General features: G+C 46.6%; 1 protein-coding gene across 2 annotated transcripts in view; it reads left to right on the plus strand.

Moving 5' to 3' along the window:
• The first annotated feature begins 16045 nt into the window (after window positions 1-16045).
• CCNI (cyclin I) overlaps window positions 16046-18001 on the plus strand; it is a 34784-nt gene continuing 32828 nt past the window's right edge. For both annotated transcript variants that reach the window (XM_075038835.1, XM_075038846.1), the window contains exon 1: window positions 16046-16256. The gene's annotated coding sequence lies outside the window, so the exon portion shown is untranslated. The remainder of the gene's footprint in view (window positions 16257-18001) is intronic.

The following is an 18001-nucleotide window of genomic DNA, read 5'->3' on the forward strand; positions in this document are numbered from 1 at the left end:
GCCCCGCATCAAAATGGAGGCGGCGCGGCCCCGCCCCCTTGTTTTTGTTCTGGCGGCTCGCAGATGGCCCCGCGCGCAGCGCTCCCTGATAGGTCCGGCCGGTGAGGCGCCGCCGTGAAGTAAAATAGTCCGCGGCCAACCGCGCACCCTAGGGGTGGACCGAGAGGGGACGGAGGTCGGGAAGCGACGCAAACGGCCGAGCGGCACCGCCTGCTGGACGGGAAGCGGGGCGGAACCGAGCTCCTCCGGCGGGATTGCTAAGTCCCGGCGGAGGGAGACGAGATGAGACGCATCACTCCTTTAAAGGGACGGGGGAGCGGAGCCGCGGCGGCGGGTGACCCGTTTTAAAAAGTCCGCCCAAACCCTCCCCCGCCCTGATTGGTCCGCGCTCCGCCAGCCGCTGATTGGCCGGCAGCCGCTGCTAAACCCACCCCCCTTCACGCACACGCACACACCCCTCCCTCCCCTTCCCCACCCTTCGGTGGGGGTGTGTTGTTTACCGGCAGCGATTGGCCGCCGAACGAGAGCGGGTCTCTCCGGATTGGTCGGGCCAGTTCTACCTCTGCCCCGCCTACAGCTGCGGGCCTTAGCAACCGTGACGGAGCCGTCGCGTGCTGGGGGCGCTCAACGGCCCGAGCCCAACCGTCGCTCGGCTCCGCAGCAACGGCTGCCGGACCCGGCGGGGCTCACCACAGGCCAGCGAAGCCGCCGAGAAACACTTCGGGTCCCCACAGCTCCCTTGTGTTGTGATAAAGACAAATGGTGACCCGCTGCCCCGAGGCCGGGGAGGGTTATGTGTGTGTGTGTGTGTGTGTGTGTGTGGCCTGAGGTAGCTGGGCTCCTCAGGGGTTCCTGTGTGGAACCCCTTCTCCTCATGCTGTTTCTCGAGGTTTCCAGACGCCTGTCAGGCTTTAAAAGCCCCATTTAAAAGCTTCGAACCAAGAGTCAAATTTACATAGAGTCTGGTGTTTCAGAGCTTCTGGGATGTGCGCTTCCAAGGTTCTCTTTATAAGCACCGTCAGTTTGTGCGGAGTGTGAATCCGAGGCCCGATGCTTCAGGTGGAAGGGAGATGGCGAACAGGCGAACAGCTGGCAGCTGCGCTATCGACCCCCCTACCAGATCCGTAGTCAGAGGCTGCGTCAAAGAGCTGCTCAGCCTGCAGCTGAACGGAGCCGTAATGACAAGATAAAACAGGATCTCGCAAAATAAATCATCGTCTGGAGGATTTGTGGGGCTGTTTCAACGCGTTCCATGTTCTGTCTATTTTTCGTGGACAAACACAAAGGAACAAATGTCGTAGGACAAAACCAATGAAACCACAGTGACTCGTGATGTGTACATACTGGAGACAAAAGTCTGTGGTGGCGACTCGAACAGATTAGCATTCAGTTTGATCTAGTGAGGTTCTGCAGTTTCAACAAACAGAAAATGTTTATTAAATGTCGCAGTCTGGAAAAATAAGCCGCCTTCTCTACAAAACAGTCAGGGATGTTGCTATGCCAATCTCTATTTCTAGGCACAGTTCCTGTCTGCTATTCCAGTGATGACAGCCAACAATTTCTTCAAGTTTATTTTGATGACAAGCACTATTAGATTCCCATAAACAAGCACAACTTTTCCTCAGCATGTTCCTGACACAGGCCAGCGCTCCCGTAGGTACCATCAGATATATCTGAGCACCCTTAAAGACAGCATCCCTGCGAAGTGAACAAATGGGCATGCCGACTGATTTTTTGTGGGATAAAAGTAGTTTTAGGCTCTGAAGCAAGAGTTGTGGATCTGCTCCAGTTTGAACAACAATGATTACTGTTAATGGAGTTGACTTCATACTGACTCCCTGCAGTGGCGTCATCTAGGTGATGTTTACAGGATGAGGCTCTGAGCTCCATCCTCTGTTATCCAAATGCCCTTGGCTGTCGCCGCTTTTTTTTTCTCCACATTCTGAAGTGTATCCTGCCATCACAGAGATGGAATATGGATGTTCTTCTTCCTCCAACTGCTGTATTAAGCCACATAGTGGAACATAAAGTTTCTGTTTACCTAAGCGGCAAAAAAGGTTCATTTTGTAAATACATAGTGTGCAAATTCTAAAAACACTAATTCCGACATCTAATTGAACATATACAGTGCTTTCTCTTTACTAATTTAAACCTAATAGAACACTCTTCAAAATTATCATTCATATACCATGTGATTTGGCCGGGGGGAATCTGTTACAGGAGCATGGCTCAACAGCGTTTTCTCTGCAGCCTTGCAGCAGAAGGGCTCATTTTCTACGTTAGGAGAGAAGGATCCCTGCCCCATCTTTGTTCCTCTGTAATTAACTGATCTGTTGCAAAGAGCTGAGTAGTGTGGAGAAAAAAACAAAACACTCAGACCCCAAGGATCCTTACTATAAGTGATGCACTCATCAGCTTTGGGATTATAAACAGGGAAAATTTGTCTGCTCTCTGTGCTGCCTGGACCTGGCAGAACAATCAAGTGTCGTGGGCAAAGGAGGAATCATGGTAAGGTCTGGAAAAAAAATCCGTGGGGTTTTTCTTCACTTACGCAAGGAATAATTTTCTTTCAATGTGGCATTTATTTGTGATTAAGGGAAGTATGTATGTGGGGGGAGAAATGAGAAGTGTTTCCCGTATTACAAGAAAACACAATTTATCTATTTTGTAACATGCTGTGCTTTACAGAATAGCAATTCCTTCCTGACATTCTTTGGGAACCTACAGAAGCAGTAAGTGAAAATAAAGTTATAAATTCCTTAGCTACAGATGCTATAGCACTCATTATTTAGAAACAGTAACGATAGCTTTTGAGGGGGGATTCTTGAGTTAACACTGAACCAGAAGGCTGGTGTGACATCCACAAAAAAGGGAATTAAAATGGAGGAAAAGCCATCTGAAATCTTTTGGGATCCTAATAAAAGCAAAGATTTATACTGAAGCCTTAACCTCTGCAAGATAAATTTTAAACTAAATAAAAATATTTGTAGTGATGTGACACTTTCCAATGACATCAAATTAAATAGGTATTATTTTAACTAGCCTTGCTAAACTATCTTCCAATACGGCTTGGCAAAACTTGCCCTGGCACGCCCGCACGGCCAATGATGGGGAATGCTTACGGATGGCTAATAGCTGTGTATTGACTAGCAGGTGATGGTATCAGAGATGTTAATTGGGCCTTGTGGCATGTGAATTTCCAAACTGAAATTGGATTACAAACCTTCATGATTAAGGGACACGCGGTAATTAACACTCTAGACACAAGCAGTCTGCCCACTTGGCAATTGAACACCCAGGTAAGAACAATAGGGGTCACTTAGAACAATAGTTTCCTTTGAACCACTTAACCAAAGAGCTCCACATGCTTTACAGCCACTAATTAATCTAAGTGCCCCACTGCTATCCCATTATACTGGTAAGGAGGACAGCGGGACCAGGAGAGCAGCAGTGCTGAAAACTGCAAGGCAGAAGTCACAGAGTTGTGACTCTCTTCCCATAAGACCAAACTGCTGCTACATGATGATTAAGGACTTAGCATCTAAATCGGGGGGAAAAAAATGTGTCTAGTTCGGTCAACATCCTTGTTTTCTGCAATGACGGAAGAGACAACAGATCATGTGTGAATTAGGATTTTCTTCAAACATAATTCAAGCTCATTTGAGAATATGGGTAAAGTTCAAACATCAAGAGAGCCTGCATCAAACGAGATTAGCCCTAGAATCCTTTCCTCCCTTGAGAGCTGCTTATTCTTTCATAACTCCTTAAGAGGCATCACATGAAAAAAAAAAAAATCTCTGTTTTAATTAAATGGGATGATTTGACAGTTGGGTGTTTTCTGTTTAACTGAGGGGAGTAGAAATAGGCTCTTTAGGCAAATAAAATAACATCAGTACATACATTTTATTTCTAAACAGAAATATACATCTTAGAAAACACATACAAAGACTACATACAGAAGTATATACACACACACACATATATATATATATGTATCTGAGAAATATTTTGTAGATTATGTTGCTTTAGAAGCAGTAGGACCAGCGCCTGGTGATGAAAGCTATCAAAACTGAAGGCTTTGCACAGGCTTCCCCGCACCAGGCCCTTTGTGAAGGAACAAGTCTAGGAGGTGAAATGATTCGTAAATCCTCCAGAATTTAAAACTTGCTTCCCTGACGGAAGCCCCCAAAGGAGAGTGCCATTTGATCCTCTCGTAGCCATAGGAGTAAATGTCCCCACTGGTACAGCTCCTGTCTTCAGTACAGAGGAGTGTAAATTCCACACTACTCACCTTGTGTTCATGGAAGTTGGTCATATTCAGAATTCATAAATAAATACATTTATTCAGATTTATTACGTGCCTCCGAAAAGATGGAAGGAGAGCAAGGCTTGCCGATCAAGGATTAATGTAAATATGAGGTTGGTGTTGGAGAAAAGGTTCGCGGGCAACACGAACAAATCTAGAGACAAGCAAGGACAGCGCACGTATGTCTGTCTCGGTGACCACACCCCGAGCTCAACATAGCTGTTGAAATTAGGAAGGGAGGGTGCAGAAAAAAGAAACCTAGCTTGTTTGCTCGGGAGAAGGGAGCTATACTTAGCAGAAAATACTTTGAGCCGACAAGACCCAAACACAAATCAATGGAACCTTACTAAGTTTAGGACAGAGATGGTGATTTTTGCCTTGCTGCTGCAAGGTACGGCAAACCAGTGCAGAAATAGCTTCTAACAGTGTTAATGGCTAGGTGAGAAGAATTTCCATTACAATAGGAAGCTCACCACAAAGGGAAACGCAAGTTAGCCTACACAAGAAAATTGGTAACAGCACAGCGAGGCAGTTTAGGTGTATTGCTTTGTTTTGCAAAGGCAAAGTTTACATGTTTTTTTGACGGGTATCCAGAAATGCTTTTAAGACTCATCCAGAGAGCAAGCCCTGGAAGCGCTGTTTGTTCACTGGGATCTTTACGAAGCTGCGCAGCAGACTGCAGGGCACCTTCACACAAACAGCTTGCATTTTGGGACAGGCCAGATAAAAAGAACCCTGCTGGTATATGGAGCCGGTTATATATACACTAGAACTCCAGTGTGTATTTAGAGGAAGCATCTATCATTCTTGTACATATTATAGATATTTGCGTACACATAAAATTATGTATGCATTTAAGCTGGTGTAAAGCTGCCATGTACTGATACCACATACTTTGTTTACTGAAAAAAAAAAAGCCACTGCATTTATACCATTCTATCGGTGTAAGTACCCCTATACCAGCACAGCTACATCAAAGTCCTGGGAGAAGAGGAAGCGTGTCTGTGTAACTTAAATTGCAAAAATTGCTAGTATAATGAAGGCAAAACTACAGCTGATCACCAAAACTCCTAGAGATGAAATGCTGATGCAAAGTGCTGAAGCTGACTACTTGAGGTCTTCATTTTCACTGCGTCAATTAACATTTGGTCCATTTTCATGCAGTTTATGCTGTTTTAATGCAGTGTTCTTCTCCCTGCCCATTTCATCTGGTTTTGTCAGAGGTAATTTTGACCTTAAACTGTCTGACAAGGTATTTCTGAATCCTCTCTGACAACAGAGGAACCTAACTTTTGACTCCCAAGATGAGGTTACTAGAAGAGAGAGATCAAAAAGTCTATTGGAAAACAGATCTTTCCTAGACAATAGTCTTATTCCCTGTACAGTAGCTGGCATAAAACTTGTAAAACACAGCTAAAAATTGAATTGCTTGTAGCGCTGAAATCTTGATTCATGAAGGGGATTCCAAGTCTTCTTTGAGAATTTTCACTGACACAAAAGGATTTTGTTCCAGAAATAACACCGTGGCTAGGTCCCTCTCTATTATTTCGTGGCTCTGAGCAATGGCCCTGTACGGTATGCTGGTAACCGTAGAAATCCCCGATCCCCGATACTGACGGAGTGCGAGGAAATGGCTGGAGAGTGCACAGCACTCTTTGGTGAGCCTGATTCTCTGCCTGTGTTTTCACAAAGACCTCTCTCTACACAGAGCTGAAAAGATCTGGAGTGGTATCAAGGAGCTAACTGCCAAGCTTGCAAGCACAGCGTCCAATGCAACCTACTTTTGTAACATCACCAAATCTCATTCTGGAGGCCTTGAAAATGGCTCTAGCATGAGAAGAACAAGGGGGAAGTAGGCCCCCACACCCACGCAAACCCTCACGTAATGAGGGTGACAAGGGGAAGACACTTGTGGATGACTTCACCAGTGCCACGTCAAGAATATTTGCAGTTTTATTGCTCACAGGTTGTTGTTGCCTCGCCTTGTTCAAATTCCACTCACCGTGCGCTGAGAAAAAGGAAGGAACCAGGAAAGATTCCAGATCTGTGGCACATTTCATAACTTACCCAGTGAATACAATTATTATTAATGATTTCTGCGGTGGGCGGGTTTAGGTGCCCTTTGCATTAGTCCCCTTGCAGCTCCTCTGTGAGCCAGCTCAGTCTCACTGGTTTCCATTACAGCTATTGTCAGAAATCTATATTGCATCTTCAAGACTATTAAAATATTGCTTCCTGTCTTTTTTAGATAACAGTATCAGATGCATATATCAATTTTCTGCAGGAAGATGTTGCAGGCAGTATTTGTAATGGCAGCTCAAGATGCAGACCCGATTGTGATCCCACTGACAGTGTTGTGCAGCGAAGGGAATCTTTCAGAAGCCAACAGAATTACACCAAATGCCTAAGCAACGTGCTTCAGTGCTTTTATGGCAATAATTTGCCTTCAGTGCAAGTTAAATTGTCTGAAAGGAAGCTGTATGTTTCAATCACCTTGTGCTTGTCTAAGCATGACCACGTAACTAGCAGTTTGCTTAAAGGTCTCTTTCAACAACGATTTGTTACTGGAAGGTGCATTTCATTCACTGTATGTTTTTGTCACATGTCAAGTGGGGTCTTTTATTTAATTGACAAGATAATTCTAGGCAATGATGTACTTAAGGCTTTTAAAAGTATTTCTTTAGAAAGGTAGTTGCGCATAATTTCAGAAAGCATTTTCAAAATCATAGGGATTCTGCATAAATGGAATTTAAATTAGTCATTAAAAGTTAAACCAAGAAAAAAAGAGCAGTCACCTTTCTGAGTGTAGAACCAGGCAGCTGTTGAGTAAAATGATTTGCTAGGAGGCATTCAGTTACGAGGACTGGGAATGGATACTTTAAATTTATTTTCAGATTTAACATGGTGCAAATCCATTTTATGTAATTTGCATTAAACACTAGGAGGCCGAAAGACCCTTTGCACAAAGCATCCATGAAGCAATAGGAAGATACTTCCGTCTTGATTTCTGTTTTTTAATCATGCAATGCAAGTGTCATGAGAGAAAATAAGTGAAAAAGCAAAGTATAGATGTTCTGTACCACAGAGCTCATACATGGCTACTGGGACATGACATGACGGGTCACACATCGCAACTTACGCCTTACCGGTTATTAGCAGAAACCCTGCCTCAGTAGCAGTCAGTGACAAATTTCTGGCCACCAGTCAGATATCGCCCCTCATTTCTTATCGTGCCGCTCTCTGCTATGTTACCAAAGACATTCTCAACTCCTTACACACTCGCTTTTCATAGATTATCCAGCCTGAGTTCTTGAATACAACAGGCCATTACGTTGCAGTAAGCACACCTTCTAATGACTCAGGCTTAATTTGAAAGCCTCAAGAGATGAAAAATCCCTTAATTACCTAATGTGCTCTGAAGAAAATACATCTCATTGTCCTTTCCCAGGGTTTCTTAAGTTTACTTTCTTGTATGTCTTTTGCTGAAATTGCAATTGTTCTTTGGGGCAATGTCTTCTATACTTTGCATAGGAATAACCATTAACTGTAAATAAGAAGTCATGTCAACCTGTATATTCTTCCTTTAACAGACTATACAAACACAGACTGTCACAAATTATCACAGATAGAAGTTTTTTTCCGACTGTAAGTGTAAAAAATTTCACCCCTCAAGTCTAGTGGATTGATTATTCTCAGTGAAATAACTAGCAGTTGGGAGTTCTGGAAGTCTCGCAAAGTCTGCTGATCTTATTCTATCTCCCGTGCCAGAAATGGAATGCTCCATTTTTTTCCTTTCTTTCCAAGCGATAACTACCTTCAGTCATTTCATGTGCACTGCTGCATAATGTCCTTCTCATATTTCCCAATAATAATCTATACTTCGTTTCACAAGATTAATTGCTTTACGCTAGCGTGAACAGAGATGTACAAATTCCCGTGCACAGTACCACAGATGTTTTCCAAGTAACAGCTGCAGGAACATTTCCAGCATAGTTCTATCTTAAGCTACCATATCCAGGCACATTTCACTAACATACTCTTGATACTTGCCAGAAGAAATAATTCAGATGTACTTTCTCAGATGTACAGTCAGTAGGTAGCTCTGCCTGTCTGGAAATATCTGGGTCGAACACAAGAGTTCAAACTGCCTAACCTTGTATTTAGGATCACGTATCATACGCTTCCCTAAATACTTAGAGAGCATGCAGAAAATCCTCCAACACCTTGCCTAATCTGTGTCTGCTCTCCTCCTACTGTCACCGCAGTCCGTGACAAAGCTCCCGTCTCCTTCAGTGGAAGAAAAGCCAGGCCCTAGCAGCAAGGATTCCGGAGCGAGGACAGGAAACGAGGACTGCTGTATCCCCTTGACCTGCCAGGTGGTTTTTAGCAAACGGGAGCATATATCGCTTTTGTAAAATCTGCAACCTTTCCTCTATCCAAAAGAGCGTCAGCAAATGTGATCCTGACCCACTTACTTACCCACACGCAGAAAAGCGCAAGTTACTGTGTTACTGGGCAGCAAATTATCCATTTAAAGAGGCATGTATACAAGTGTCACAGAAATACTATACATTTTGCCAGATTATAAACTCCTATAATGCTGATATGAAGTCTCCAGGACATAAAATATCTAATTATAGATAATGATGTCTACGGTGAAGTATAACCACAGTCAGGTAGTTAACGTGAACTGCCTTTAAGTAGTCACATAGAGAAAAGAAAGGAATTGTTATATTCCGGAAGGGAAAAATATAAGAAAACCTGCATTAAATGAGCCAGAGAGAATGAGTTTTTAAGGTACCCTTACTCACATTTTCTCCATTCCTGAAGACCACGATAAAGTTGCTTTAGCTGAAGGCCTGTTTGGAGTAGATATGCTTAAGAGTACATGGCTGTTGTTGCCTTGATTTACCTTGATGTCCATTCCCGTGCACTTATCCATCATCTTTGTTACATGCAATGTGAAAAACTATTCAACCTCATTTAACTTGGAAATTAGCCCTGCTCTGAGCAGGAGTTGGGCCTAGAAAACCTCCAGAAGTCCCTTCTAACCTCAGTTATTCTTCCATTTTATGACTATTTATTGCAGTTAACACCTTTGTGTTTATAATGCCCATTTACTTGTTGATCTTGGATTGTCAAAGTAGGTAATTTTCTGCTTCTCCTGTACTGCCATATTACCACTGTTTTGCTTCTAGCACTATTAAGAAAGGCCACAAGAAATTATATTGTAGTTTAGAAAGCGATTCAAGAAAATGCATTTCTTCAAATCAAATTATACAGGAATTAAACTTAATGGCAGATGATGACTATTTGAAAAGAGTTTTTTTGAAAATTGGGTGCCATTTTATCCTTTAGAAGGGCAGGTCAAAACGGTTTGGATACAGACAGTTAAACTAAGAAGGATTTTTTTCCCTACAGTAATTTGGATTCAGGCATGTAGATTATATATATGAAAGAAAATTAAGGAGAAATGTGCATGAAATACTATCAGCTAGCTGTTCCACTGTATCATTGACGCTGCCAATACTAAAAGGGTAAAATTGGAAATGCTGTAGAGGAGGAGATGCATGCCTGTCGGCATTCTTGCATGTTGCAACATGCGTTTCTGACTAGTCATCTATTTTCTAGGAAGAACGATTGATTTACAGGTGCGATCCCTAGGGTGAGGGACACGGTCTGGAGGTTTTACTATTACCAAGTTAAATGGAATAGATTAGAACATTTTCCAAATAGCAAAGCAACCCACAGAAAATATCTGTTCTGGTTGAGAAAATTACATTATGGGTCTGTTTATTTAGTGAAAATAAATCAGGTAAAAAGGTTAATTTGGTGTCTGCAGTTCTCTCTGAATTAATCACTGAATGTGAAAGAGGTACTTCATTTGCTAAACATAAACATGTGTTTCACTGTTCTGCATGAAAGCAGAAGTGTGTCTCAGTGTTTCAAGCAGCTCTGTGGTGGGAACAGATAGTAAGGGAATCCTCTTCAGCTCAGATAGCAGGGTTTGTTTCCCTAGTAAATAATTTATATTCCTGCTGTTGGGAAGAAGTTGCAAGTGACTGTCGGAAAGCAGCACGGTAACAGTTATGAAGTCCTAAGAGGCCGTGGAGATGTTACACTTGATCTGGCACTCCTGTGATTCAGCTTATGATGATTTCTAATGTCAACAGATTTCTTTTAACATGCGATTCTGCAGACTTACACTCAAAAGCAAGTGGCTACATACCTGAGAGCCTGCCTGTCCCTGCCTGACAGGTGATAGCTTCTGATAAGGGAGAGCACTAAAACTGACAATTGATTTAAAATAGACGGAACCAATTGCACAGTTGCACAATTTGTTGACTTGTAGCGTTGTATGTAGCGTTGTACGTACTGTTGTATGTAGCGTGCATGCTACATACAGCCACGGCTGCTCTTTCTGTTACCTTTATTTAAAAAAGGATTTAGGTATCTGAGACACTTAGTGTGCAAGCTGTTTTATTTTTTGGTTAAACTTTTTTTTTTTTTTTTTCCTAAAGCTGACAAGTATTTGCACTGGGAATTTATGTGGCATTTTTCTCATCTGTTTTGGAAAAAGTAAACCAATGTAGAGTACTTTGGAAAGGGGGCTTGCTTGCTGCTAGTCTCTCTACTGGCCAGATGCTTCTTCCTGTTCCATGCCAGGACAACAATTTAGCTTCAGTTTCATGCATGGAACAGCTGAATTCTACTTGTGAAACTGAAGCCAGGGTTTGTCTGTCCAGCTGCAGTGGAAATCTACATTTTAAGCTGAAAGAAATGAAGGAGCCTTCATCTAGTTTCTTTTTTTCCTTTGCCACATACTTCAGCAATACTAGATCATTATTTTTTTTCAAAGGACAATTAATTATTGCCTGTAAGAACAAGCATAGCTAATGCACTTATAAGGTAGAACAGTCTTATAATTTTTATGTACTGGCTTCCACACTACTTACTTGGAAAATTAGCAATCCCTTGATGGATTCATTGCACAGAAAGGATAAGATTTGCAAAAATAACTAGTGATTTTGGACAGTTCAGTTTTCACAGAGGTCAGAGACAGTTCAGTGCTCAAGCCCATTTCATTCCTCTTTGAGAATTCCTATGTTCCAGTCATTTTTATTTGATGAGGACTTACTCCCAGGAAGCTGAGCAAAGTCTTGTCAGGTAATTTCACCGTAAATTATTTTTTAGGATTCTCCTTGTTTCCTCCTGTTGCTTTTCCCAATGTTCCACAATATTGTTTTGCAAACTGTGCCTCTAGACAAAGCAAATGGAGTGTAACTTACTTTGCAGCTTTTCAAAAATCGCTTCCTGAGAGTCTGTTTCATTCCAGTCTTTGAAAAAAGTTCCCTCCAAGAAAAGAAGTCTTTCTGAGCCCTGAGTAAGCCTCACTATGATATTTCTTCAGTGCTATCAGCATACATATCTCTCCTGATTGCTTCGATGAGCACTCAGATGCCTCTGTGAGGGTCTCCTCTACCAGCAGCCCAAGCTTAGCCTGCCTACGGAGAGGCAGTGGAGATGCTCCAGGCCCTTCCTTCTCTCGTGATGAATGTGACTTTTACAACGAGAGCTCTGCTGCTCACCTAATTTTATGTCTGAGATTGGTTTGGAAAAGAACGATAGGACTTTTTCATTAATTTTTTTTAAGGTTTTGTGTGTTTTGTTCTTTAAACCAACATCGATATTGCCTTCTCTGGGCTGATCAAAACTTGCTTGCTATTTTAAAGATCTCAGGTTAGCAGTAAATATAGATAAGTTATATAATGGTTGGAGTCAAAGCACAAACCCAGTAATTACTAGACTTACTCTGCCACACTAGACTGAACTCGACCAGCTAAATCCAAACAGCAATTATTATTAAAAGTTTGCATGTCTCTAGCCCCTCGGGATATTCAAATGCTTTACAAAATATTTTAATTTAGCCTCACAACCAACTTGACATGAGGGTAAATTTATCCTTGTTCTGAAGCTGCTGTCTGCATACGTATTTGAACTCATCAAGCTTGCTTGCCCGTGCTGGACTTTGCGTGCACTGAAGTTGGGCAAATATGAAAATTAGTGTTAACTTTTGCATCTGTGGGTTTAACTAACTGGTCAAAAGTCATGCAGTGAATAGCACTTGGGTCTCCAAAGCAGAACACAGAGCCACACCACAAGACCATCTGCTTTTCCCCTCTGAAGGGTGTTTAAACAGTGCGCATAGATATCTCTGCTGCAAAGATACATGTCCTTCGCTTTTCCACGTATTGGGATTTGCCTACGAATCCTGTAGTGTCTCTTCTTTCTCTCCACTCAGCAGTAGAAAAATCAGGCATTGCATAAGCTGAAAGGCAGGTACTACAAATGCCTTATATGTGGGATGTTCTTGTTTCCACTAACGTGGATCTCTTATTGGCCTAATATTTACTGGTTTGTCACCTCCCTAGAGCCCAGTCTGCGTTAAGGCAGCGGCCAGCTGCGTAGTTACACTTGCATGCCGTCACACACTCTTGGGAGCCAGGCTGTGACATACTTCATTTTGAAACCTGTATTGCTGTAAGCCCCCTGCACACTGAGTCCACTGTACCTGCTGCTTGTGACAATGGGGTTGTCCTGTCAAGACTCTTTAAAATAGAGGCGCTTCATTTTCCCCCCGCAGGGATGAAGAGGCCTTCTCCCTGCTACTGAAGTGTACTTCTTCCTTGGCTGACATGGCACTTGGGGGTCTTTATACTGTTGCAAGGCATCAGATTTTTGTACGGTGCGTCAAGTCCCTGCATGCGGAACACCTGCTTGTAATGGTGCAATGGCCTCCTTCCAGGTGCGCTTCATTACATTCACCAGGTTAATTTTTCTCCTAGGTTTAATACTTGCCTCTTTTGCTTTCTCCCTGGGCCTCAAGCCCAAACACAATAAGAGTTCTTGCTGGTTGCCTCCGTCTCTTTCTCAGCAGTCTCTCTAAATCCCTTGGCCTTACTTGTGGCAGCCTGCCCACCGTAACCCTCAGTTGCTCTGGGCACATGCTGCGTCTTTCTTCTCGGAGTGTGTACAACTGTGCTGCTCTTTTGACCCCTGAGCAGTTGTGCCCAGACCCAGGCCACGTCCTACGGAGGCTTGAAGTGGTCCTGGGAGACCTAGCCTTCAACTGACGGCCTTCCTAGGACGACCTGCTCTGCGGTCCCTCCTGCGCCCGGCGACCCACTCCTCAGTCTTCAGGATTTCCTTTGGAAGGAGTATCAATCCAGTAGCTGAATAGTTTATTGCACTACTTTCAACTCAGCTGGGTGCCGCCTCAACTGTCCCTTCCTACTGTTACTGAGGACAAAGGACTGTAATCATACATATCCAGCTGAGGGCATATTCAGCACAAGACGAATAAAAGGAACTCTGTTGCAGTATGTTAGCACTAGAGGCTCCTGCCAAACCATCGATTCCACAGTCTCTTGGTCTGAGGATGTGCCACACCGCCTCGGGCTCCTAGCGCTGACATGCGAAATGTTCTAGGAAGGGCCCTGATGGAAATCCCTTGAGCAAATAGTCAGAATATGCAAGAACTGCTGTAACCGCAGGAGCGGAACAATCTTGGGACAGTGTTGGTCAGACCTCCAGTAAGAATTTCCCAGCTAGAAGCGTCAGCTCAATTATCTTCACTTGGACACTGCCACAAACTACCGGTGGGCCAACCGATTATGGAAAACCATAACACCTTTACAGACTTCTTAAACACTGATCCTTAAACAATGAGACCCAGAAGAATTAGAATGAAACTGGGAAAGCTAGATAAAATTCCAGTGGGACTTGCCCTTCTCTGCACATTCTTAGTTCTAAAAGGCATATCCTATTTCAAGACAAAAAGTAACAAAAATGGAAGGAACCAGCACACAGCAAGCTTGGATTCAAAGAGCAGTTCACCCTATGCATAGAGGATTTTGGTTGCTGCAGCAAAGAAGAGCCTTTCATTTCAGTTTTTGAAGTGTGGCCCAAGAGTTACTAGAGGAAGGGTTAAAAAAGCTCACAACAGATGAATTTTTAGCAAACTGATTCAGAGTTAATTTGTCAGGACATAAACAGAAAAAAATTCTATGCTCTCTACGCTTGATTTATGTCACTCTGCTTATTATCTCTAGAGGAAATCCTCCTTTGTGTGCTGGCTGAACAGCTAATAACTACAGATAGTGGAAGGAGTTGAAAGAAAATGAGTTGCCTTTGCTCTGAACTTCTTGCTTTTATCTGTTAATTTCAACCTCTAGTGGTATAGCAAGGTTTTGCCACCCATCTTCACAGCGCCAAGATTTTCATGCAAAGTATTTATTCTGTTCCTAGTCTTTACTGTACAGCATCATAACACACACCCAGCCCCCTCCGGGGGAAAAAAAAAAAAAAGAAAAGGACTTGTGTTACAAAAAATTTGAACACTCACAAGTTTAGTTGTCCAGTTCTTAAGTCAAGCGGACAAAAGTAATAGACGGAGCTGTGAGAAAACATCTCGGCTTCCCTGGCACTTGAGGCATCTGTCTCCTGCTATGTCAGTGGGACTGCCAGACAGAGCCTGCCATCTGGAAACGAGAACAAAAAGGACAGTGAATCCCTCCTGCTGCACGCCTTTGTGCTGGGGAAAAGCCTAAGTAAGTAAATAAAGCAAGTAAAGGGTCAGTTCCCGTTTCCATCTCGCAGGGCGGTAAATACGGCAACTCTAGCGGTGCCGGGGGGCTCTGTCCCCGCTACCGGGGGCCGGGACACACGGGACGGACGGAAAAGCAGCCTGAACTCGACGCTTTCGCTGAGCGTCCGCACGAGAAGGTGTTTGTAAATAAACGCCTCTGCTCCTTCTTTCGCGAGCGTTTTAAACGAAACTTTAGAGCTTTAACCTGCCTGCTGCCAAAGTGTCACCGGGGGAGGGAGAACTTACACCTCCTCCGGTGGTGGGGCTGCGGGAAGGAGCGGACAGAGCCCGCGGGCGCCCGCAGCCCCGCTCGCAGGGGAAAGGCGTGCGGCGGGGACAGCCGTGCCCACGGCTCCCTCCCTCCCACCCGCAGTCGGGGCGGGGAGCCGTCCACCCGAGCCCCCCCTCAGCGCCGGCACGGAGACAACGGCGGCGGCTCCCACCGCCCGCCCGTCCCCACAGCCGCGCAGGCGCCGCGGAGGGACGGCGGGCAGGAAAGCGGCTTACACTCGCGCTACCTCCGCGCGATCCTTCCGCCGGGCGGCCCGAGGGAAGAGAGTCCCCGTCGTCCCCCCCCCGCCGCTCCCCGCCTCACAGAGCCGCCCGCCGCCGGGCCCCGCGCCGCCTCCCTCACCGGGGCGCTCCGCGGGCGGCGGAAGGCATTGCGGGGGGGGGGGGGAACAGACAGCGAACAGAGAGCCGGTGCGGCGGGACCGAGCCCCGGCCGCCTCCGATCGACGGCCGCCGGCGCCCCCGCCCCGCCCCGCGCGGCGTCGTCGTCGTCCCCCCCCCCGCCCCGCGGTGGTGCTGAAGGCCAACGGCCGCCGCGCGCGCCGCCCGGCCCCGCCCCGCCCCCCGCGCGGGTGGGCGGGGACGGGCTGAGGGGAGGCCGCCCCGCCGGCCCTTCTTTCCCTTCCCCTGCTCCCCCCCCCCCGGGAAGCGGCTGGCTGCGGCGGGCTGCCTCTCGCTCCCCTCCCCCTTCCCTTTTACTTTTTATTTTTATTTTATTTTAATTCCTCCCTCCCCACCCCCACCCCCCCACCCCCAGCCCCGCGCGGCGGCGGCGGCGGCCCGCCTTCCCACACACTCCCCCCCCCCCCCCACCCCGATCCCCTCGTCGCCGCGGCCCCCGCACCGGCCCCGCCATGGCGACATGAGCCCGCCGGCCGCCGCCGCCGCCGCCGCCCCGGACATGGGGCCCGCACGGTGCTGAAGCGCCGCGGAGGAGCCCCGCCGCCGTCGCCCCGCCATGGGGTGCTGATGGCCGGGCCCCGCCGGGCACCCCGCCGCCGCGCAGGGGAGGTGAGCCGCGGGGGCGGGGGACGCGTGTGGTGTGGTGGGGGGGCGTATGTGAGGGTCCCCGCTGCGGGATCGGGTGTGCGAGGCACCGCCGCGCGTGTGCGTGTGCGCGCGGTGCGGTGTGCCCGCAGCATCGGCGCGTCACGGGCGGCGCGTCCCGCGAGCGGTGCGCCCTGCGTGTGCGCGCCGAGGGTCGCGCGTCCCACCCTCCCGGCCGCCGCGCGTTGAGCTTTCGTGGGTGGACGTGCGTGCAGCGCCGGCGCGGGAGCGTTGCTCGTGGGTGTGCGCCACGAGCGCCCTGCCCTCCTCTACCCCCCGTCCCCTCGGTGCCCGGCTGCCCTCTGTGTCCCCCGGCCCCGGCCCACGCAGGGCGTTTGTGCCCCAGGTGTGACTTCTGGTCACCGGGCCGGGCTGCGGGTGGAGGCAGACGTAATGTTGTTGTTTTGTTCTCTTGTCTTTTCGTGTACTTTGTTTGCAGAGATGGGCTGCGCTCTCCTCCCTTCCTTCTTTGCCCTCCCATCCGCGATGGAAGAAGTTTCCTTGAAAGAAGAGTGGCGTTGTGTTCTATAAATGTTATCTCCAAAGGGGTGAACTTATAGCAGTGAGGTTACCGCCGGTTATTTCATGCCGGTGGTAGAAAGCAGACCTGTGAAAAATCCCACTGAAAACCTGTCTGTTGAACACAGAAAAAACTGTTCCCTTATCCTCCCCTTTTGACCCTGTGAAGGAGGGAGGAAAAAGGAGCAATCCTGCCTTTTCCTGCTCTTAAAAATAAGGGTGTTAAAAGGCAGACTGTTTCGAGACTGAATTTAAAAGCACTTTTCAGCATCAGCCTTTGTGTGCTCCCAAAACATTCCTTTCGTGGTGTGCCTGTATATGGCACAGCCCCTTTTAAAGACGGAAGGGTGAGATTCTTTTATTAACTAAGTATTTAAATTGAGCAAAATGCATGCCGTTATGAAGCTCCCCTTTCTGGAGTGTATCTCACCTTCTCCTTGCAGGGGTGGCAGATGTGGCTGTGACACCCCCCCCCTTGGGGCTACCCCCTCAGCTGGGGCTGACGGCTGCCTCTGCCCCGATTTAAAGCTGGGGGACACGGGTGCTGGGGGACACCGGTGCATGTGGAGCCCAGGTTTTGCAAGGTGAGGCTGGGTAGGAGTTTGTCTCTCAAAAAGCAAATCACGGCATCTTTTCCTTGTCTCGAGGGTTTGATTTTGGATCCCTGCAAATGATTCGGTTTTGTTTTTAAAGTAGTTTGGCTGGCTCGTAAAGCTGGGGGATGGCTTGCTCTCATCTGCGCCTGTACAGACCTTGACGTGGGATGCGGGAAGCTGATCTTTTGGCTTCTCCCCAGCAGGAATTGAACTTTCACATGGTGTATATATATACTTCTAATTGTCCTTCACACCTCTTTAGAGCTTGTGTATAGTTTGATACGGCAGAACTGATCTTAAGGCGCTCCTTTTACTGTGTCCGTTCTATATTCTTACCGAGTCCTGCGCTTTGTTTGCTCTGGGTTCTTATGAAAAAATAATCTGAGATTGCTTCTGTCATTGCACGATAAGAGCCTTGCTCTATCAGGACCCTCGCCGCAGAAGGCCCTGCTCGGTGGACAGCTGCTGTGGCTAGGCTTTCCCTGTTGTTTCATATTTGGGGTGTCACAGGGCTGCAGCCACTGTTGATGAGAGCCAGTGGTGAGCAGAGCACAGCTCCTGCGGGGTGTTTCTGCTGTGGTCTCGCCAGCGGCA

Source organism: Buteo buteo, chromosome 1 (assembly GCF_964188355.1).
Source record: "Buteo buteo chromosome 1, bButBut1.hap1.1, whole genome shotgun sequence".
NCBI lineage: Eukaryota > Metazoa > Chordata > Aves > Accipitriformes > Accipitridae > Buteo > Buteo buteo.